General features: G+C 38.6%; 1 protein-coding gene across 3 annotated transcripts in view; it reads left to right on the plus strand.

Annotated features, from left to right (window-relative positions):
• The window catches only part of TENM1 (teneurin transmembrane protein 1), a gene marked incomplete at its 5' end in the record, with an annotated part of 652563 nt that overhangs the window by 202206 nt on the left and 425058 nt on the right, over window positions 1–25299 (plus strand). The gene's annotated exons all lie outside the window — the stretch shown is intronic.

Below are 25299 nucleotides of genomic sequence, written 5' to 3' on the forward strand. Positions count from 1 at the left end.
ATTAAGCTTTCTTATGTAATATGAAGATTTAATATAATTTTGTTTTAATTAACTTTCTAGAATCTTTAATTAAGAATATTTACAAGCCGAAACCGGTTTGGTTCAGTGGATAGAGCGTCGGCCTGCGGACTGAAGGGTCCTGGGTTCGATTCCGGTCAAGGGCATGTACCTTGGTTGCGGGCACATCCCCAGTGGGGGGTGTGCAGGAGGCAGCTGATCGATGTTTCTCTCTCATCGATGTTTCTAACTCTCTATCCCTCTCCCTTCCTCTTTGTGGAAAATCAATAAAATATATTTATTAAAAAAATAGTATTTACAAGGTAGAAAACAAGATACCACTAGTTCAGTATTAAACATTATAATAAATTCATGATGGAAAATAATTTACAACAATAAGAAAATAATTCTAAAATGAATGGACTTGACACCTGAAAATGTGACCAAACTAGTTCCTGTGTTATGCTTTAATTTTATACATGCTAGTCCCCATGCCCTGACCTCCAACACACCCAACTGTAAGCTTTTGAGAACAATGACATTCACTTTCACATTTTATCTTGGGTACAAAACATGCCTAATACTTAATAAATAGTTTATAAATGTTTGTTTAGAGAATTAAATAAGTAGTTTGGGGCTGGGTATTAAATCAGCATTAGCATGTCTATTGTTTTTTGTTCCATTTCTTATTTTAGTATTTGCTTCTGCTTCCTATCTTTCTCAAATGCCTTTCACTAAGCCAGCAATGAACTTTGATCCCTTTTAATGGGGCCATTTCCCTCCCTACTGTATCATTCAACTTTTCTGTGAATCCTTATCACCTAGCTTATTTTCTCTGTTTTAACTCTGCCATTGTTTACTATTCCCTGCTCTTCCAGTCAGTTGCATATGCATGTGCTTATCCTCCCCATGTCAGTTGTATGACCTTCTTCTCTGATTACCACCCATTGTCTCTTATGGTATTTTTTACACCAGTGCATATGTTAGGGGAAAGGTAGAAAGGGTTGAATGGCAGATTGATGTCTGTAACCTTTGGAACGAGGTTAGTCAGTAAAGATAAGACAAATGAATCTTTTGCTCTTTTTAGTCCAACCTATAGTGTATTTGTGAAAGACATATGATGCTGATATATACACTTTTTACACTTGGTATAAAGGTAGAAAGTGATTATGACTTCAACTAAAAGCATCTTCATCAGAAATGCCACCCCTGGTTGACCATGTGATCTTGGGCAAATAACACATTTCCAATTCTTCCTTTTTCTCATCTTAAATTTAAATGTATTTGTGTACTGTACCAGCAACTGTATAATCACAATAACTTACCAAATCTTATAATGGGAATGGTATACAAATGGAATGATATTTGCACCCCTCTCTGTGCTAGAGAACCAAGAATCCTTTTTAATAAAAGGGTAATATGCAAATTGACCCTAAATGCAGAGACTGTGAATGACCAGTTGCTATGATGCACACTGCCCACCAGGGGGCAGACACTCAATGCAGGAGCTGCCCCCTGGTGGTCAGTGCGCTTCCACAGGGGGATGTCTGACTGTCAGCTTAGGCCCAATTCCCTGGGGAGCAGACCTAAACCAGCAGGTGGACATCCCCCAAGGGCTACTGGGCTGCCAGAGGGATGTCTGACTGCCAGCTTAGGCCCGATCCCCTGGAGAGCAGGCCTAAGCTGGCAGACGGACATCCCCTGAAGGGTCCTGGACTGCGAGAGGGCACAGGCTGGGCTGAGTTACCCCCCCCCCGCCGAGTGCACGAATTTTTGTGCACTGAGCCTCTAGTAATTAAATACAGTAGAAAATCATTTACTCGGTATGCCTAAGACCTGATGTGTTCTAGATTAATATCAGTTTTTAGATATCCTAATTCCAAATGAACACAACAATTTAGCTCAGGAATGTTAGCTCATAAGTTATGCCATATAATGTAGGGTGTAAAGTACAGTGAGAAATAACTTTTAAAATGATCTGCATCTCAGAAAGTATGATGTAATATGGAGTATAAGATATAGTAGGAAATGAACAAGTTTTAAAAAAACGAGTCTTAGAAAATATTTATTTAGTGTTCATATACAGGGTGGGGCATAAGTAGATTTACAGTTATTCATATGGAAAATAATATAATAATTGATTAATAATAATAATACAAGAATACCTGGTTCAATGTTTCATATATTCACAATTAAAAACCTACTTTTGCCCTACCCGGTATTATCCAGATCAATTGAAGAATAGGTTGGTGCTACAGACTAAATTGTCACACACACACACACACACACACACCCCAATTCATATGTTAAAGCCCTGACCCCTAATGTGATGGTATTTGGAGATGGTGTCTTTGGGAGGTGATTAGGTTTATAAATGGTCACAAACTCAGGGCCCTCATGATGGGATTAGTGCCCTTATTAGAAGAGACACCAGAGAGCTAACACTTTTTCTCTGCCACACCATGTGAGGAAACAGCAAGAAGGTAGTTATCTGTAAGCCAAGAAGAGAGTCCCCACCAGAAACAAAACATGCTTGAACCTTGATCTTGAACTTCTAACCTCCAGAACTCAGAAAATTTCTGTTATTTAAGCCACACAGTCTATAGTATTTTGTATGGCAGCCTGAGCTAACTAAGACAGATTTGAGGACTGAAAAATGGGGTGCTGCTGTTGTAAAAAAAATACAGCAGAGTAATGGGTAAACATTTTGGAACTGGGTAATCAGTAGAGACTGGAAGAGTTTTGCCATGCATGCTAGAAATATGGATGTTGATGGCAATTCAGATGAGGTCTCAGATGGAAATGAGGAATATATTTTTGGAACCTGGAGGAAAGGCAATCCGGCAAAACAAACAAACAAACAAACAAACAAAAAAACTGACTGAACTGTGTTCTAGTGTTTTGTAGAAAGTAGAACTTGAAAGTGATGAAAGTAGATATTTAGCTGAGGGTATTTCTAAGCAAAGTATTGAAGGAGCAGTTTGGTTCCTCCTGACTGCTTATAGTAAAGTGTAAGACAGATGAAATGAAGGATAATTGTTAAGCAAAAGGAAACCTAAACTTGAAGATGTGGAAAATTCTCAGGCTATTCAAATTGTAAAAAATAAGAGAGCTTGTTCTAAAGAGAGCACTACAGGTGTGGCTTAACAACCATTCAATAGAGAGCTTATGGGATTCTACAAGCAGAAACACCACCAGCTTGAACTGAAGGGAATGGAAATGGAATGAAATGAAAGAAGGCTGTCAAACTCATATTGGAAATAACAGGATGATACACTATTCAGCTGCTCTTAAAAAAGAGGGGGAAATGACTCTGAAGGCAATTCAGAGATCATCAGAGTCACCTCCTTGGTTTCTGCCAGCTAGATGGACTCTGACAGGAGCCTTCTGGGTGGGACCACCTGGCAGAGCCATGGAGGTGACACTGCCACCCCTGTGGTCCTGGAAGGTGGTACAACAACCCAATGAGGATTATTTTCAAGCCTTAAAAATATAAGGAAATTTGCTCAGCTGGTGTGGTTCAGTGGTTGAGCATTAACCTATGAACCAGGAGGACACAGTTTGATTCCAGGTCAGGGCAGATGCCTGGGTTGCAGGCTTGATCACCAGTGGGGGGTGAGCAGGGAATTCATTCAGTAATACTCTCTCCTCATTGATGTTTCTATCTCTCTCTCCCTCTCCCTTCCTCTCTGAAATCAATAAAAATATATATTTTAAAAATTATTTAATGAAATTTGCCTTGCTGGGTTTTGGAATGCTCGGGATCCATCACCCTTGTCTTCCTTTTGATTTCTCTTTTTTAGAATGGTAATGTTGATCCTCTGCCTGTCCCACCCCTGTATTTTGGAAGCGCATAACTTGTCTGGTTCACTGGTTCACAGCTAAAGAGGACTTTAGCTTCAAGGGGAATTGTACCTATAGTCTCACCCAAATCTGATTTAGATGTCATTTAGATGAGAATTTGAACTCTAGAGATGATGATGGTATATACAAAGACTTTTGAGGCTGTTGGGATGGAATGAAGGTATTTTGCATGTTAGAAGGACATGAATTTGGGGGGATTGAGGGCAGAATGCTATGGAATGAATTGCATCCCTTCAAAATTTATATGGTGAAGCCATAACCCTCAGTGTGACTTATTTAGAAATGGGGTTTGGGTAGATAATTAGATTTAGATGAAGTCATGAAGGTGGGGGACCTCATTATGGGATTAGTGCCCATTTAAAAAGATAAATGAAAAAAACAACAACAAACAATCCCATTTACCATTGCACCAAAAAAAAAATAATAAGATACCTAGGAATAAACTTAACAAAGGACGTAAAAGAACTGTACTCGGAAAACTACAGGACATTGAAAAAGAGATAGAGGAAGACATAAACAAATGGAAGAACATACCATGTTCATGTATTAGTAGAATAAACATCATTAAAATGTCCATACTACCCAAAGCAATCTACAGATTCAATGCAATCCCCATCAAAATACCAACGGCATATTTTAAAGATGTAGAACAAACTCTCCAAAAATTCATCTGGAATAAAAAAAAGACCCCCAAATAGCCATAGCAATCCTGAGAAAGAAGAACAAAGTTGGAGGGATCACAATACCAGATATCAAGCTGTATTACCAAGCCTCGGTTCTCAAAACTGCCTGGTACTGGCACAAGAACAGACATATAGACCAATGGAACGGACCAGAGAACCCAGAAATCCACCCAAGCCATTATTCTCAATTAATATTTGACAAAGGAGGCAAGAGCATACAATGGAGTCAAGACAGTCTCCTCAATAAATGGTGCTGAGAAATTTGGTCAGATACATGCAAAAAATAAAAAAAATGAAACTAGATCATCAACTTACACCATACACAAAAACAAACTCAAAATGGCTAAAGGACTTAAATGTAAGACGGGAAAACAAAAAAATCCTACAAGACTCCATAGGCAGCAAAATAGAGACATATATCGTAGCAATATTTTTACTGACTCAGCACCTAGGGCAATGGAGACTAAGGAGAAAATAAACAAATGGGACTACATCAAAATAAAAAGCTTCTGCACACACACAAAAAAAAAACACAAAAAAAAAACAATCAACAAAACAACAAGAAAGCCCACTGCATGGGAGAACATATTTGCCAATGATATTTCCAATTACGGTTTAATCTCCAAAATTTACAGAGAACTCCTACAACTTAACAAAAGGAAGATAAAGGATCCAATAAAAAATGGACAAAGGATCTAAATAGACACTTTTCAAAAGAGGACATACAGAAGGCCCAGAGATATATGAAAACATGCTCAAAGTCACTAATCATCTGAGAGATGCAAATCAAAACGACAATGAGGTACCATCTCACATTTGTCAGAATGGCTATCATCAACAAATCAATAAATGACAAGTGCTGGAGAGGATGTGGAGAAAAAGGAACCTCCTGCACTGCTGGTGGGAATACAGATTGGTGCAAGCACTGTGGAGAACAGTATGGAGTTTCCTCAAAAAACTAAAAATGGAACTCCCATTTGACCCAGTGATCCCACTTCTAGGACTATATCCCAAGAAACCAGAAACTATATATGCACCCCTATTTTCATAGCAGCACAATTTACAATAACTAAGTTTTGGAAACAGCCTAAGTGCACATCAGCAGATGAGTGGATTAAAAAACTTTTGTACATCTAGGTGAGAAACCAAGATGGTGGCATAGGTAAGCACCCAAACTGCTGCCTCGCACAACAATTTCCAAACTGCAACTAAAAGACAAAACAGATATCATCCAGAACCACAGGAAAGCTGGCTGAGTGGAAATTCTACAACTAGAAGGAAAGAGGAAACCTCACAGAGAATCAGAGGAACTGCAAAAGGCTGAGGTACGGAGACACGCGCGCCGGCGGCTGAGAGCCTGGCTGGCTTTCTCTAGCGGGAAGGAGACAAAAGCTCCCGACTGCACTGAACCCCAGTTCCGACTGCACTGAACCCCAGTGCCTGGCGAGACCCTGGGGACCCAGGCTTATATGTGGGGAATCTGGACTGTCAGGCGGAAACTCAGGGGAGCGGCGAAAGGCAGAGGTCTGGAGGCGCGTAAGTATGAATGTGTGAAGAGAGGACTGACTGCTGATTGCGCTGCTGGCTTTCTCTAGGGCAGGCGTCCTCAAACTATGGCCTGCAGGCCACATACAGCCCGCCAAGGACATTTATCCGGCCTTCCGGGTGTTTTTGCCGTTTTGTTTTTTTACTTCAAAATAAGATATGTGATGTGTGCATAGGAATTTGTTCATAGTTTTTTTTTTAAACTATAGTCCAACCCTTCAACGGTCTGAGGGACAGTGAACTGGCCCCCTGTTTAAAAAGTTTGAGGTCCCCTGCTCTAGGGGGTGGGAAACGGAAGCTCCCCACTGCACTGAACTCCAGTTCTGGGCGAGAATCTGGGAATCCAGATTCATTAGGGGAGAAACTGGACTATCTGGCAGTGGGTGAAACTCGAGGGCGGCTTACTCTTAGAGGTGCTTGCAGTGATTACCGAGGGACACTGAGACCCAGGGGCCTCATAGGGCAGGGCTGATGGGAAGCCAAGACTGTCTGCTCAGCCCTGAGACTCCGCCCATCTAAGCTGAGCACAGAGGCTTTTGAAATTTTGCAAGTCTTGTCTCATAAGGCTGTCTCCAGCACAGAAGTTCTCCTGGCATAGACACAGCTGATCCTTACAGCCAATTGGCCTGGAAGTCAATTCCTCCCAGTGATACCTACAACAATCAAGACTTAACTACAACAAGGCTGTACACACAGTCCACAAAGGGGTGCACCAAGAGTGTCCACCTCAGGTAACTGGGGAGGCTGACCCACTGGGCCATATAGGACACCTAGCACACAAAGCTACCCTACCAACTCAGGGAAGCAGCAAAAATGCAGAGACAAACAAACATATCACAAAGGAAAGAAATGGAGGAAAACAAACAACTGGATATAGAGTTCAAAACCATGGGTATAAGGTTTTTCAAGAATTTTCTAGAAAAGGCTGATAAATTTAGCGAGACCCTTGAGGATATGAAAAAGGACCAACTAGATATTAAACATACACTGACTGAAATAAAAATATTGTACAGAAACCAACAGCAGACTAGAGGAACGCAAGAATCAAGTCAAAGATTTGAAATACAAAGAAGCAAAAAACACTCAACCGGAACAGCAAAAAGAAAAAAGAATCCAAAAATTTGAAGATAGTGTAAGAAGCCTCTGGGACAACTTCAAGTGTACCAACATCAGAATAATGGGGGTGCCAGAAAAAGAGAGAGTGCAAGATACTGAAAACCTATTTGAAGAAATAATGACAGAAAACTTCCCCCACCAGGTGAAAGAAATAGACTTACAAGTCCAGGAAGCACAGAGAACCCCAAACAAAAAGAATCCAAAAAGGACCACACCAAGACACATCATGATTAAAATCCCAAGAGCAAAAGACAAAGAGAGAATATTAAAACCAGCAAGAGAAAAACAGTTAGTTACCTACAAGGGAGCACCCATATGGCTGTCAGCTGATTTCTCAACAGAAACTATACAGGCCAGAAGGGAGTGGCAAGAAATATTCAAAGTGATGAATAGCAAGAACCTACAAACCAAGATTACTCTACCCAGCAAAGCTATCATTCAGAATTAAAGGTCAGATAAAGAGCTTCACAGATAAGAAAAAGCTAAAGGAATCCATCAACACCAAACCATTATTATATGAAATGCTGAAAAGTATTCTTTAAGAAGAGGAAGAAGAAGAAAAAGGTAAAGATAAATATTATGAACAACAAACACATATCTATCAACAAGTGAATCTAAAAATCAAGTGAATTAAAAATCTGATGAACAGAATAAACTGGTGAATATAATAGAATCAGGGGCATTAAAAAGGGAATGGACTGAAAATTCTCAGGGGGAAATGGGTGTGGGGGGTGCGGGAAGAGACTGGAAAAAAATCGTATACCTATGGATGAGGACAGTGGCGGGGGAGGTAAGGACAGAGGGTGGGGTGGTAACCGGGTGGAGGGGAGCTATGGGGGGAAAAAGAGGAACTATTGTAATAATCTGAACAATGAAGACTTATTAAATTAAAAAAATAAAATAAAAATAAATAATAATAATAAACTGTGGTACATCTACACAGTGGAATACTACTATGATGCTATAAAAAAGAGGGAACTTTTACCATTTGCAACAGCATGGATGGGACTGGAGAGCTTTATGCTAAGTGAAATAAGCCAGCTGGAGAAAGATAAATTTCACATGATCTCATTCATATGTGGGACATAATGATCAACATAATTTCATGAACAAGAATAGATCCAGAGACAAATGATAGAGGAGAGGGGGGAGGGTTAGAGAGCAACCAAAGGACTTGTATGCATGCATATTAGCATGACCAATGGACATGGACACTGGTGTGGTGTGAGCTTGCCCGTGGTGGGAATGGCTGGGGGGTGGGTCAATTGGGGTAAAGGGAGACATATGTAAAACTTCAGACAATAAAATAAATAAATAATAAATAAATAAATAAATAAATAAATAAGAAACATAAGAGAGCTTTCTCCCTCTCTCTCTCTCCCTACCATGTGAGGACACAATAAGTTGGCCATCTGCAGGTGAATAAGAAAGCCTTCTCCAGAAACCAACCATGCTTTCACCTTGATCTAGGGCTTCTAGCCTCCAATACTGTGAGAAAAAAAGATTTTGTTGTTTAAGCCACCCAGTCAATGGAGTTTTGTTGTGGGAGCCTGATCTGATAAAGAGAGTTGTCTATTTATCATTTTATGTATGTAAATATCTAGGTTTATGCTTCTAGAATGGGTGATATTACACACATGGCTTTTTCTTTTATCATCACTTGATAAAACCCAATTTTTTCTAATGCAATCACTTGTATTCTCTTCCTATTGTATAAATTAAGTAATAGAGTGTATATGTTTTCACACTTCAGTGCATTAAAACTATTCTTACCCATTAAAGCATAAATGACAAAGAATTGCACAGTTCTTGTGTTACCAGCAAGATCCATGATGATGACTGTGTAAATCATTCATCTATTACAATTTGGACACAGTGATTTCACTAGCCCACACTATCAAAATATGACCATATGGCTGATTTAAAATAAAGATTCAAGTAATAAAGGAATGACATGTCTTTTCTATTGTGGTAAAAGAACTTAGAATTTGTTATCCTAACCATCTTTAAGTGTACAGTGGTTCAGTGTTAACTATATATATTATACTTCGTCATGCAGCAGATCCCTATAACTTTTTTATCTTGCAAAACTGAAACTCTATACCCATCGAACAACAGCCCTCCCCGCCCCCCCCCCCCCCCCCCGCATTTGTCCCTAAACCCTTGTACACCTTTGGAAGCCACTGTTCACTTTCTAAGAGTTTGACTATTTTAGATATCTCGTATAAGTAAAATCATACAGCATTTTTTTAATCCTCACCTGGAGTGAGGATATTTTTTCCATTGATTTTTAGAGAGAGTGGGAGGGAGGGGAGAAAGAGAGAACGAGAGAGAGAGAGAGAGAGAGAGAGAGAGAGAGAGAGAGAGAGAGAAACATCGATGTGAGAGAGACACATCAGCTGGTTGCCTCCCTCACTTGCCCAGACTGGGAATGGAACCTGAGACTCCTGGGTCCTCAGGCTCTAACCACTGAGTGAAACCGGCTAGGGCTGAGTCGTCATTTTAAAGGAAGCCCATAAAGCAATCTCTTTTGATATTTTTGGAATCAACTTGTTGTAGAATGATACATCAACTAAGTTAAAGACTTAATAAGGGGCACATAAATTATATAGGTACTACTGAAATGAGGAAGCATTGACTGATGTATATGTATGAGCTTACTTACTTGAGTTTACAAATGAAGTAACCCATTACATAGATTTCATTATAAGTAGCTGTTAAATAAGTAATTTAGTCACAGGATTCTATCTTCATTGGCTGCAATAAATGTCAATTGCAAGTGTGATAGAAGTACTGTTGGTGTGGTTAGCTTAGAATCCCAGGAGAGATGGCTGAGTGGCAGCAAACAGTATCAGTTAGAGCAATAGCACACAAGGCCCTGGTGTAGATCCTTTACTTCTCTAAGCCTCATATTCTCCATCTCTAAAATGGGCATTATGTATGACTTTAAAATATTGTAATACATTTCCTTCAAATAAGTATACTTTATTTATCCCCTCAGAAGACGTGAAATTCCACATTCTTAGCAATAACAACAATTGTTTCAAGTAGTCCAGTTTTACAGTATACTAATCATGTGAGGATGACGATACAATAATGGAGCATAGAAGGCTAAAAATAATAATGTTAATAAGAAACAGTAAATGAAGCTGGTGATATACTATATCTCCACAGTGAGTGTGTGTAGAATAATGTTGTGTTTTCATGGCATCAGTACAACTGATTAAAACTCTTTTAAGTCAGCTATTTTGTTTGTATTATCAAAAGTCCCTACCCCTGGCTGGTGTGGTTCAATTGATTGAGTGTTGTCCCATGTACCAAAAGGTAGCAGGTTAGATTCCTGGTGCCCAGGTTGCAGGTTTGATCATGGTGTGTACAGGAGGTAACTGATTTGTGTTTTTCTCTCTGTCTCTGTCTCTCTCTCAGTCCTTTCTTCTCTCTCTCCCCTATCTCTCATTCTCCATCTCTCTCTCCCTCTCTCTCCCCTCTCTCCTTCTCCATCTCTCTCTCCTCTCTTCCTCTCTCTCAAAAATCATTTATGGAAAATAAAGAACATTATAGCCTGATGAACAAAAAGATAGACACAGAGGCAGTAAAGCACCAAATAGACTGTCAAATTATAGTGGGAAGGCTGGGGAGTGTTGGGGAGAGGGGGAAAGAGATCAACCAAAGGACTTGTATGCATGCATATAAACACAACCAATGGGCACAAGACACTGGGGGGGGTGGGATGAGGGCATGTGACAGGGGGTAGGGGAGGCTGGGGGAAGGTCTATGGGGGAAAAAAGGAGATATATGTACTGCTGTATGTAATACTTTAAACAATAAAATAAAATTTAAAAAATCAATTAAAAAACATATATATTTTTAAAGGTCCTTAATCTGCTATGGTCTTCTCTCTCCCCCATCAAAAAACAACAACAACAACTATGTTTTAATGACATAGCCACAGCCATAATCTCCATGACAACAAGATACTGTGTAAGTGAATCCAGTGTGAAAGCTGAAAGAGATCTTAGCATCTAAGTAGCAATGCCTCTCCCCATCTTGTGCTGCTGTTCCTAGAGAGAAAATGGAGAAGTGTTTTTCTTCTTACCTAAGAGATACATATCTTAGCAGACAAGAGAAAAAGAACTAGCAACAGCAAATGTTAATATACATTAGTTTTCACTGAACTCTTTGAAAGAAAAACTTTTCTTAATCTAAATTAACTACAACAATTACAATAATAATTATATTGGTAAGTAACATTAACTGAGTTTGTATCATCTACCAGGCACTATGCTAAGTACTTGGCATACAATCCTGGTCTGATAGTGAATACACTATGTGGCAAGTCATCTTCTCAAAATTAGGTTGATACATTGTTCCAAATTTGATAAAATATTATTAGCTTACTAGTAGCCCGTTTGCACGAAGATTCATGCAATAGACCTTCATTCACCTGGCTGCCTGCACCAGTTTTCTGCCGGTACCGGGGACCCAGGCCTTGGCTGTGGCCACCGCCTTCTGCCTTCTTTCAGGGTCGGGGCTTGGCCCCGGGCAGTGGCCTTGGGCTCCGCCACACCCCAACATCCCTGCAATGGTTTCCTGGTGGGCGTGGCTTGGTTGGTGGGCGTGGCTTGGGCATAGTGAAGGTGCGGTCAATTTGCATATTTGTCTATTATAAGGTAAGATGATGTGGATGTTGGTCATGGTGCCAATATAATAAAGTTACTGTGTATTTATTTACTATGAAAGCTATAATTTAAATGTCCTGGCCAGGTAGCTCAGTTGGTTAGAGCATTATCCTGATACACCAAGGTTGCCATTCAGGGCACATACAAGAAATACAAAAATCAACCAATGAATGCATAAATACGTAGAACAAATCTCTCTCTCTCTCTCACTCTTTCTCTCTCTCTCTCAGCCAAATATTAAAAAAACAAAGCTATACCTATGGAAGACCATGCTTTTCAGTAGTAATCATAGTTTGTTTAGTGGTATTTTACTATATAATATTTCAAAATGTTTCTGAATATTCCTGACACTTTAACAACTATCTACAGCTTCTTCCTTCGTGGGGTTTTATGTACTTTGAGGGAACTCTTTGAAAGGCAGTTTTGCTTGCTGCTTGGCCCTGTGAATAAAGCATCCAATAATATTTGTGAAGATCTTTGAGAGATGCAGATGAAAGCTGCTTCCTAAATGCAAAGCACTAATGTTGTATTCATGAAAATGGTTTTTCTTCACATCCTTTGCTCTCATGTTAAAGTCCTGAGGTGTTATTGCAATAGGTACTTTAGAAATGCATGTATGCCCCCAAATCATTTAGTATAGGGGAAAATGCAAGTGAACACACTCAGAGCGCTTAAAAATTGTGAACTAGAGTCTGTTATGTGAAGTAAAAGCTACTGAAAGCATAATAAGAAAGCTAATCAATAAAGAGTGTTTGGTATGGCTTGGAGGAAGAGGAAAGGATAGAAGTCAACTGTTCCCATATTGACTCATGATTTCAATAATAGCTTCTTAGAACTGTTGGGAAGGAAATAAGAAACCTGTGAAAATTGTAAAATGCTTTTTTAACTGTTATGGAGAAGTTTAAGATAATCAAATATCTTGGAATCAGACAGATTTTCTCTTAAGTTGCTTACTAGATGGTACCTGAATTTTATAGATTTTTTTTGGGGGGGTGTTCAATAGTTGATCAGTCATTTAATAATTGTGTTCAGTAGTTACTATGTGCCAGGTACTCTACTAAGTGTTTTATACACATTACCTCATTTAATTCTCACAAAAACATTGAAATGTTTATTGCCATACCTATTTTACGGATAAGGAAACAGAGACTTGAAGATGTTTGATTGCTCACGATCAAACTGTGATTGATGGCCAGATTAATCTGATCCTAATGTCTCTAATTTAACCACTGTATTATTTGAAAATGTCACAATGAACTTATTAATTTAAACATGTTATATATAGTACTTTGTCTGAATAAGTAGATTAGTAGTAGAGAAAGTGTTCTATACTTGATTCACCTTATTGAAAATAAACAAATGACACTAAGACACTCCTTTTTGTCTTCTACTTCCAAATACAAGGTATTCCATAACTAATTAAGTTTAATTTCTTTTCTACTTTGGCCTCTCCATAATTTCTTTTGAGTTTTACAAGCAGTAATAACATGTTAGTAAGATATGAGCCCTACTTCAAAGAAAAGCATATTTCAGTAGTGGGTCACACTTGACCTCTTATTCTACATATTTCTATACCTTGACTTGCAACTGGCTTTTTATCATTACTACTAGAAGGTTCTATGGTAGACTCTGGCCAAACTTGCCTAGGGAAATCCCCTAAGTGGGAATAAATTGGAAACATGTAGGCCCTGTGTTGTGCATACAGATAAAAGGAAATTGCCTTGGTGCTGCCACAGCAAGAATTTGAAGTTCAGGGAGCTGGATATTAAGCCTGCATATGACTTCCTGAGTAATAGAATTATGCTTTACATAAACTGTTTCCAAATGCTAATGAAGCTGGGAGTACAAGAGACAACAATTTCACAGTACTATTTGCTTTCACCATTTTAGACATCTTAACTCTGTACTGACTAGCAAGACCACCCCAGCGAGGCTTGCCTTCGTAAAGTACAAGAGAGGCAGCATGGAGCCATGTATACCTGCCTGTGTCCTAGTTTTATTTACATCCTTTGCAGTGCTTATTTGCTGTTGGTGAGTAAACCAAAATAAAAGCAAACTAGAATCAAGTCCAGGTTGTCATCATATGCAGCCACGAACCAGGATGACACTCTGTGGTTTGGTCTGGTGTAGGCCCCACTATTAATACATAGGAAGGAGTGTCTGTTCCTTCATTCACCGAATTCAAGCACTACTAGGGGCCTCTGAGAAATATGCTTCATATAAGCAGTGAGTGTTTAATACTCTGTCCCTCTCATCATCTCACCTATCACACATAAAATGTTTCCCCTGAGTACCATTTGGAAAAAGTTATTTAAATGACCTTAACTAAGAATTAACTTGCTTAAGATACTTTCTTCAAGGAAACAGTTATCAAACACTACCTCTGAAATATTTTCTTAATTTCTAGAATTACCATTATATTTATTACTGAAATCTCATACACTGAGTGGCCAGATTATTATGATCTCTGAATGCATAATAATCTGGCCACTCAGTGTATATCCTATATAATAAAAGGCTAATATGCAAATTGTCCCCTCGACCAGGAGTTCGACCAGCAGGCAGGCCGGCCAACCGCCCATGTCCCCTCCCCCTCTCCAGGCTGGCCGGACCCCACCCATGCACGAATTCATGCACCGGGCCTCTAATATATATATACTGAGTGGGCAGATTATTATGCGTTCAGAGATCATAATAATCTGGCCACTCAGTGTATATTCATAGTTTCCTCAACATATAATCTCTTTTTTTTTCTTCTCTTTATGCAGGCTGACTTTCTTCCCCTAGAGATGAGCTATTTTTTTAGTTTTCCTAAGGCATTCAAACATTAAATCTCAGTGGATGGGGGTGGGGATGAACCTGTCTGAATTCACCGGTTGTTCAATCTATTCTAACATCCTATTAGTAGATTCCACTAATTTACTTATTTTGATGGACATTTCACTTGATCCACTAGCAGACACCTCTATATCAATATATCAGTATATTTCCTAATTGAGCTGCCTTCTCATGACTTCATTAGCCATCTTCCAGTTAATGAAGTCTCGAGTGCAATCTATATGTAATTTGAGGCTACATGTGAAAAGACATCATTACAAAAGAATTTGTCATATAACTTTTTGAATTCTGGGTGATGTTCATCTGGAATGTTGCATTTTGTTTGGGGAACCATAAAGACCTAGTTAAATTGGAGGGAGGCCAGGGAGATAAGCAATAATGTAATTGAGGGAATGAATCAGATTTTGAAGGAAAAATAAAACGAGTTAAATATGCATAGCTTAGCATAATCAAAGTTTATAAGGCAAAAATAGTAAAATAAAATAAAAAGTTTATAAGGCAAACTTAGTAATAAGTATTAATGTTGGTACCTCTCCAAAAAAAAGAACTCTGTGTAACATCTCACTAAAATAACATGTTGAAAAACAGGAAAATGAAAATTTGTTACAATGAGGGAGTTAATCAATAAACACTTCAGGCAGAAAACTTCAGATATAGGCTGTGCCCACTCAATGCCAAAACAGCTATTAGGAATATGAAGAATTCAATCAAATAAGAATTTGGCATCATAAAACACTCTCTCCCACCATACTCACTATAATTATTTCTGTTATATAAAATAAATGTAATTGAATTCAAACTACAAATTTTTGAATTTATTCAAATTAATTAATTTCTTTTAAAAAATTATAATCTTGTATTGAATAAAATTATGGGCTAAGTGTGTTGGAGTTATAAAGATGATTCAGACCTGTATCTTGATATAACACAAGTAGATGCATTGCTTAAATGCAAGAGGGAAAATAAAACTTACTTGTTTCTTCATATGGTACTGTCACTTCCCAGCTCATACCTCTTAGCAGACTACTTAAGTAACCCAGAATATATCAGGCAGAAAGGTAGACAGCTGCCAGTACTGGTCTAACATTAACCATCAAGATCACATTTCTCAATTTCTTTGGCCTCAACACATTTGAATAACATGTACATGTGTAAAATACTCCTGTGAAAATACCAAGATTTTCCACCAACCCTCTCCCCATCTTTTTATTTTGGTGAGGAATAACCAAACTTTCATCATTCCCATGGTATGCATAGAATAATTTTATAGGCATGTGTCTACACGAATCACATATTAAAATGGCTTATAGGATCAGAATTGTACCCATTTCCTAGAACTAGCTGTAACCCCATCCGTTTCTCTTCCATCCAAGTGCAGCTCAGTGAGATTTGCACTATTAGAGGTATCACTCTAATATACCAATTTTAAATCATCTGTGAACTTTAGTCCTCTATTGTAAGTAACAAGTGATTGCAAACATTGGTATGTTTGGGTCATGTACCCTAGAACTGCTAAACTAGAGCAGTGGACCAAAACATGGATGACATTTGAGAATCATCTCGATTTTGTGACAGTGACATCTATTTTCATTGTCCCAAATGGGGGCTATGTACCTATTCAGTTCCCAAGTACAGGTGCTGAAGCTCCTTTCCACTTCTCCACTGGATATCCATGGGTCCCCTTTGTTTCTAAAGTCATGCTGGGGCTGGAGGAACTACAGGTATAGAGGAACTTTCTCACCAAGTAGCCAGACAACGATGGTTAGATGGTGGTATTAACAATCAGTACTTTTGCCCTGGCCAGTTTTGCTCAGTGGTTGGAGCATCGGCCCATGGACTAAAGGGTCATGAGTTTTATTACAGTCAAGGGTGCATACTTTGGTTGCAGGCTCCAGTCCAGGCCCCAGCTGGGGCATGTGCGGGAAGCAACCAATCAATGTGTCTCTCACATGGATGGATGTTTCTCTCTCTCCTCCTCCTCCCTCCCTCCCGTTGACTCTTTCTAAAAATCAATGGAAAAATATCCTCAGGTGATGATTAACAAAAAAGAATAATAATCAGTACTTTTTTCTTCAGTTTTTATTTGAAAATAAAAGTTTGGAGTAGAGAGGCTAAAAATTTCCCCACCCTTTCCTAGATCTCCATGATTTGTTTTTATCTTATAGGATTTTCCTGTCTCTTGCTTTTTGTTTTTTTACTACTCTTACTTTAGCTTGCCCTCATTGTTTAACATGTGGCAGTTTGAAAAATATTTTTCTTAGAACTTTAGACACAGTCATAATCTTTTCTTGATTTGTGCTTCAAACATTGAGCTACATTTTCATAAATAACATTAGAATTATTTTAATCCATTGGCTTTTTTGTTGTTAATCCTCACCTGGGGATATTTTTAGAGAGTGGAAGAGAGGGAGGGGAAGAAAGAGAGAGAGACAGACAGACATCCATGTGAGAGAGGCATGTCGTATGGTTGCCTCCCACATTCACCCCCCACCCCAGCTACCTGCACTTGACTGGGAATCGAAGCCCTGACCCTTGGGTATGTGGGGCCAAGGTTTTAGCCACTAAGAAACACCAGCCAGGGCTTCATGCATTGCTTTTTGAACAAATATAGGGTGACCATTTTTAATCCTATCTAATAAAAGAGTAATATGCAAATTGACCATCACTCCAACACACAATATGGCCACCCCCATGTGGTCAAAGATGGCTGCCCCCAGGTGGACACAAGATGGCCACCATAAGATGGCCAGCAGGGGAGGGAAGTTGTGGGTGATCAGGCCAGCAGGGAAGGGCAATTGGGAGGGATCAGGCCTGCAAGGGAGGGCAGTTAGGGGTGACTGAGCCGGCAGAGGAGGGCAGTGGGGGGGACCAGGCCTGCAGGGGAGGACAGTTGGGGGGGACCATGCCTGCAGGGAAGGGCAGTTGGGGGGGGACCAGGCCTGCAGGGGAGGGCAATTGTGGGGGACCAGGCCTGCAGGGGAGGGCAGTTGGGGGCAATTGGGTCGGCAGGGGAGCAATTAGGCCTCGATCAGGCTGGCAGGGGAGTGGTTAGGGGATGTTCAGTCTGGCAGGCAGAAGCGGTTAGGGGCAATCTGGCAGGCATGCAGGCAAGCAGTTGGGAGCCAGCAGTCCTGGAGGGGTCCCAGATTGGAGAGGGTGCAAACTGGGCTGAGGGACACATTCCCTTCCGCCCCCATGCATGAATTTTGTGCACCGGGCCTCTAGTAGTCTAATAAAAATAAAGCTCTAGAAATGAAAACGCAGTAAAATTCCAGAATATTTATTATTAGCCAATTTATTTAATGACTCACTATCAATTAATTTATAACCCACCATTACCTACTTGCAAATAAATAATGAACTTGGGGAATAAAAATAATTGAAATACCTACATACTACTTTAGTTTGAGTATAAACTAAATATGAACTTTAAAGGATCATTACATTTTTATATTTTCTTTTTGACATACTTCACTGCCTAATAATAGAAGCCACAGCATCATTGTCAGCATAAGATAAAACAGGGCAATTACCTATTTCATGTTTCATGATACATAATGGATAACAGAGTTTCCTTCAAGACCATAGTGAAAAAGGCTTTGGCTAACCACTAATTTTAATTGTTAATTAATACCATTTAGTAATATTTGGAATTTGACATTTAAAATTCCAAATTGTGCCATAAAGTAGAGCTCTTTGCCATTCTACTGAGAAAAATAAATAGGTAATACATTTTCTAACATTTCCAAACCACTCTGAAAATATATGCAAAGATGTGTCCACTCTATATTTTTACAACCAAGAAAATTAGGTAGTTTGAACATTTACTTCAATCATTTAAGCAAAATAGTATTTAGCCACAGTCCTTGCTTTTTTTCTTGGTTGTGAAGTCCTAGTTTGTTTGTCTTAATCTATGTCAGAGAGTTGATTGAGTTAACAAACCAGCCATTTATTGACAGGAATATTGACTATGATGCCTAAGATTGGCTAATTGCACTATGGAAAGCCAATACAGGGTACAGCACAGGTGGATTCCCCCTATAACATAGACAGGGGAAAATGGATTGGGGGAGGACCGCCTTATGAATATTTGATTCACTATTATGCCTGTACAACCCACTGGGAACAAGAAAAAAGAGACTAATGAAACCTAGAAAATAGAAAGTTTAGACTTTCTGGAGGTAGAGTAGCACATCCTTTGAAAATAAGTATCAGCTTATGGAGAGACTGAAGTGCAAATATGAGTTTCAGTACAAACATGTCAAAAGAGTGTAGGTTCTTCAGTGTTGATCTTTATTTCTAGTGGTTGTAACAAAGATCAGCCTAATTGACAAAAATTAATAGAGTATACTCTTACTTGCTGGCTTAGTGAGAGGGCCATTCAGAGTCCTCAAAGGGGATGTACTTTGCAGTCTCAAAGATAGTCCATAGTATTGCAGGGCTCAGGAGCCAGACATAGTGCAGTTATCCAGAACCAGATTGAAATCATGTAAACTGGAAAACATTGTAATCTATTGTTAGCCTTCCTGAGAGCTTCTGTGACTCTTCTGCAGTCATCTGTTGTTGTTTTATTAATTGCACATTCTTTCTTCTTCCTCCTCTGCCTCTTTTCTGTTGTTGTGTGTGTCTTGATCATACATATGCCCATATATATACACACATATTTATTAACTATTAGCTACTTAATAGCCTTTATTTATTTTTCAGTACAATTGTTGAGTTAACTAATGAACCCACTTTTATTTAATGATATATTAATACTAGTATATTAATATTTGGGCACTATTATTTTAGCCAGAAAAGTGATAAGGCATACTTGTTCACTCAATTTTCTTCAGAAAACCAATTTTCTTACATTCGTATTATAATGTTGAGAACAGAAATGTCCATAGTGAGACACACTTAAGACTAATTTGATGGCCACTGAGCACTATCAAGTTAATAGATATTAGCTATAACATGCAATTTTATAAACTGCCTCCTTGTGAAAGCTCCTTGTGACAAGAAAGTGCTTTAAAGTAGTAATATACATTTAGAATACATAGTAATGATTAATATTAATAATAAACCTTTCCCCGTTTTTAAACCTTTTTTAAAAATCTCCTTTCCTGCCTAGAAGGGAGAATAGCTCAGAAAAGCAACCCAAGGAACCAAAGGCTTATAATTGGCTTGAGAGACTTGACATAAGTAGTTAAGGCAGTAGCCCTTGGTTTCCTGATTTTCTTTGCTCATGTATAGATTACCAAGATCTAAGTAAGCATTAATTAATATTGCCTCATAAGAGCTCAAGGAGGTGGATAAATGCTAATACAGGCCCATAACCCCTTATCCAAAACCTTTGGGGTCTATTTGTTTCAGAATTTAGAATTTTTCAGATTTTACATGCGTGTGCTACATATTATGTGACACCAGTTTGTGATGTGGCCCAGCACTCCTTAACAAAATACATCAATATTTCCATAATTAAATATATGAAAATACACTAAGGGAAATAAATAAACACCATACATATTCTCATATTAGTTCAGATCAAGTTTTGCCACCAGTTGAATTACAAAAATATTCAGTTTTCAGGATTTTTTCAATTCCGGAATTGCAGAGAAAGAATTGTTGAACTATCCCCCCCTTTGGCCAATGGGATAATGAAACACAGACTAAGGTCCACAAGTGCAGATGTGTTTTCTGTCTCCCTGTGACCTTTTTATAAAGCTGTAGGTATATATGTGTCCCTTTTGGCAACATACACTGCATTGTAATTTTGGAGAAAAATCATTTGTAGGGTATTGTCATAATGTCACTACAGAAAGAAGGCTCAATTAAGACCACCAATCTGGGGGAAACTAGACATGTGTCTACTTTGGTCAAATTTTTAAAGAAACAGTGATCTACTAGTATTTCTTATTACTGTATTAATGACAATATTTATTTTAATACCTACAGAAAATTATTTAGTTCTGTTACAAATCTTATGGTTTTTAAAAATATATATTTTATTGATTTTTACAGAGAGGAAGGGAGAGGGATAGAGAATTAGAAACATCAATGAGAGGGAAACATCCATCAGCTGCTTCCTGCACACCCCCTACTGGGGATGTGCCCGCAACCAAGGTACATACCCTTGACCAGAATCGAACCTGGGAACCATGAGTCTGCAGGCTGACGCTCTATCCACTGAGCCAAAGAGGTTAGGGCCAAAGCTTGTTTTGAAATATTAATTTGTTCCATGCTATTGGTATATTTGAGAACAATTTGAACATAACATAAATTTTTCATTTGAATATGTGTGACTCCATTTGTTCAAAATACTAGATGAAATAAGCCAGAGAAAGACAAGTATCACATGATATCACTCATGTGGAATCTAATGAACAAAATAAACCAATGAACAAAATAAATCCAGAGACATAGAAGCATGGAACAGACTGTCGAAACTTAGAGGGAAGGCAGGGGTGGGTGGGAAGAGATAAACCAAAGAACTGTTATATATGCATAACTCATGGACACAGACAATAGGGTGATAAAGGCCTTGGGTGGTGGATGGGGGCGGGTTAGAAGAGGTCAATATGGGGGGACGGGGACATATGTAATACCTTCAACAATAAAGATTAAAAAAATACTGAGTCTAAAAAACTGCATACAGCTCAATAAGTCATGTAGGAATACACAAAATGAACATATACGTACATACACCTGAAACATACACCAGCTATCTTAGTTCATCGCTTGTGTTAGGAGTCTTATCCACATCCACTGTTAGAGCTTTCTGTCTGATTGATAATACTCCTTCCACCACTTCACATTAACTCATAAGTTCTGACACCCACTTTCACAGGCAACTCCAGGTCATATGTCCCAACTCCATTTTCCCATAAGCCCTTTGCAAATGTGTGATGATGCATAGTACCATGAATATTAGAAATGCAAACATCGCCTTACAGATAAATTGACTATGTGTGCTAATGAAATGAAAGGGGCAAAGAACCCTGATTGACACCCTGATAAGTTCCCACATGATGTTTCTGAAAGATATTCTAATTTCTGGTTAAAAGTTTATCTGACACGTGATCTAAAATAAGGTTTCTGTGCAAAAGAGAGAAAAAAAGGAAAAGCTGTACCGGACAATTTGCTTCTCGCTCTTACCTTTTGAAGACAAAGGTAATGTTTCTGAAGACTTACACTTTTTGAACAGCTCTGGCACACCTATGCTTTGGATTTGGATATTGTTTGGAGGAATATCTCCACCTTCCCACCCTCACTCCCCAGGATAGGTTTTCTTACCAAGTTATTTTAGGACCTTAAATCTGAAACTGGCTCCTATCCAAGTATATTATTTGAATTGGTCCTTTCCATCTGAAAACTTAATTTACTTTCAAAAGCTTTATAACTGTGGATATCCACATATGCATAATCACTACTCCCCCTTCTGCTTTGCATCTTTCTTGGGCACAAAAACATATGGTTGCCAGATACACTTGGAAGTGAGTGCATGTGACTCTTTACCCTTATAACTAGTGTTCTAGAGCTCCTGACACTGAACCCTAATGTATTTTTCATTAGTGTTTAATGTTGGGAAATCCCATTTCATGGAGCCCAAGGATTGAATTACTTCATTTGGGAGGAAACAAGTGCATTTTCCATCTTTTTCCTGAGGTGATAAAAAAGAATGAAGCTGAGATGATTTGCATTTCATAAGGGCTTAAGGTCCTTAAGGTATTCCACTCAGTGCAACAATCCAATATTGTGAAAGCTTTTAAAGACAGTATTAACAAGTAGGGAAACCGCTGCATATTTAAAATGTGGAAACAATAATACACAATAAAATAGGTATAAATAAACACACACACACACACACACACACACACACACATACACACACAGAGAGAGACATATATAATCAAAATTACTATGTACAGCATTTTTACCTGCAGCAGAAATGGCATAGTATTTTATAATAATACCATGATTGTACCTTTTGATAAAGTAGAATTGAAGTAGAATTTTTATCTCTCTTTTTTTCAAAATATAAGTGAGTTGCAAAGATTTTGAGGAAATCCAGCAGGCAGTAAATCCAGATGATATTGACTGATTCTTTCTTTTGAATAATTTTAATGAATAGAAGCTTTCTTTCTTTTGAACAACTGTACTCAGAGAAACATTACTGATTAGAATAATAGATATATAGATAGCATATATATTGTATGGAGGTGTTCTGAACCCAAGACCTAAAATTGATTTCTTCTTCTAACTCTGGACTCCCACCCTTTGCTTCTTTTCCCTGTGTTGTTAAGTTCGTGGATTTAAATGGCAAATCTGCAGTGTTTCACAGCTGCTCTTTTTATATCTCTGAGGGGAATGATCTTAAGCACCCTCTTCAGGGTATCATTCTTCTTCCCCATGACGCTGGGATACATTTCATGGAAACCTCCCAGGCAAAAACCTACTGCTTTGTGAACTATCAAATAGATATCCAGTGGCTACATTAGAATGAAAATGCCAAAGGACCATAGAAGGTGGTACTCTAGGTTCCATGGTAGAAGATCTTGCTTTAAGAAACACAGAGTCTGTTTTGGAACATAGACAAAAACATGATATATCAATGGGATACTGTAATTTCGCAAACTATGAAGCCAAATTTATAAGAATGGTAAGTGTTACATTCAGAGAATAGAGTCATTTATTTTCTAGAATAGTATAATGCAAAGAGTATTGGGCTGGGAATCATCAGACATAGGCAGGCAAATTTATACATGTTGAGTGACTGAATGAGTTATTTTATCTCTAAGCCTTGGTTCCTTGTCTCTAAAATGGAGAAGGGCAGACCCCTATGGTCATTTCCAGTCATACTTCTACTACATTCCAAGAACAAATGGCCACTGACACACTGTGTTCAAGCACATTTTACATGAATTAAATGTAATTGTTAGGAAAAATACTGTATCCATTTTACAAAGAATGGGTTAAAGTTTCAGAATGGCAGAGGCATAACTCAAACATAGATTTGTCATTCCCCCAACTTCTGTGTTCTTTACACTCTGCTGTGTTGCATAGCATTACACCACCCTGCCTTTTCCCCTAAATTTAAGGAGATATGATCTAAGTCAGTGGTCAGCAAACTCATTAGTCAACAGAGCCAAATATCAACAGTACAACGATTGAAATTTCTTTTGATGCCGAAACCGGTTTGGCTCAGTGGATAGAGCATCGGCCTGCGGACTCAAGGGTCCCAGGTTCGATTCCGGTCAAGGGCATGTACCTTGGTTGCGGGCACATCCCCAGTAGGGGGTGTGCAAGAGGCAGCTGATCGATGTTTCTATCTCATCGATGTTTCTAACTCTCTATCCCTCTCTCTTCCTCTCTGTAAAAAAAAATCAATAAAAAAAAAAGAAATTTCTTTTGAGAGCCAAATTTTTTAAACTTAAACTTCTTCTAACACCACTTCTTCAAAATAGACTCGCCCAGGCCATGGTATTTTGTGGAAGAGCCACACTCAAGGGGCCAAAGAGCTGCATGTGGCTCGCAAGCTGCAGTTTGCCGACCACGGATCTAAGAGATAAGCTCTCTTATAAACAAATCACTGCAAAGCAAGGTGGCATGTCATAAGGGAAAAATCCAGAAAATGTGGAGGATTGTGTCTCTAAATCTTAAGGAGGTGAGAAGAAAACTCATCACAGAGATCTGCAATATAGTAAATAGAGCACTGGCCAGAGAGTCAGGACATGTGAGTTATAATATAGACCATACCACTCACTTAACAAGTATCTCTGGACAAGCAGTTCTCTGGGTGTCAGTTTTCTCATCTGCAAAATGAGAAGATGTCTAGGGTCCTTTGGGTTCCAGCATTCAATGCTTCTTTGATTCCCAAGGATGGAAAGCATGCTTCTGGTTATGGTTATAAGTACAAGCCCAGGAGTTTAAAAAAATTAATGAGATGTTAAGTACCTGTGATGATTTTTTTAGTGGATAAGGGATTTGGGCTGGGCCTGGAATAATGGAGGTGATTTGGAAAATTCATGAAGCATTTTAGTTCATTTTAAATATATGAGGGTAGCTAACTATCTAAAGAAATTCTTTCTATAAAATGAATCGTCTCCACTCCCTTCCCTATCTATCTTTTGTACAATTCCATTTTTCATATAGCAAGTTCATTTAAAGGGAGAGCCACATATACTAGAAAACACAGTGAGGAATTTGCCATGCTCTTGGGGCACTAGTATCATTTTTAAATACGAAAACCATACAAATGCATTCAAAATTCAAGTTTAAAGGGGAAGGACTGAAAAAAGTCTTTTTTTTTTCTGTGATCAGCCACTGTAAAGTATGTCTCCCCACAAACCAGCTGAGCCCTTTGCTAGGCATCAGAAGCCTCTGGCATTTTTCTGCCTTTCAACTCTCAGTCATTTGGGAGGTGAGGCAAAGCCATTGCAGTCTGCAAAGTTTATCTGGAACATGCTGGTGCTACAAGAAATCATTTGACATCTATTATGTTTCTCCTGTAGAAGAGAGGTGGCTATCAGCTACAGTAGCAATTTCTTTTCAAAGGGGTTTAATTGGGGTATTTCTCATGGGCCAAATTCTAA

The sequence above is a fragment of the Cnephaeus nilssonii genome (assembly GCF_951640355.1).
Source record: "Cnephaeus nilssonii genome assembly, chromosome: X".
NCBI classification, from domain to species: Eukaryota; Metazoa; Chordata; class Mammalia; order Chiroptera; family Vespertilionidae; genus Cnephaeus; species Cnephaeus nilssonii.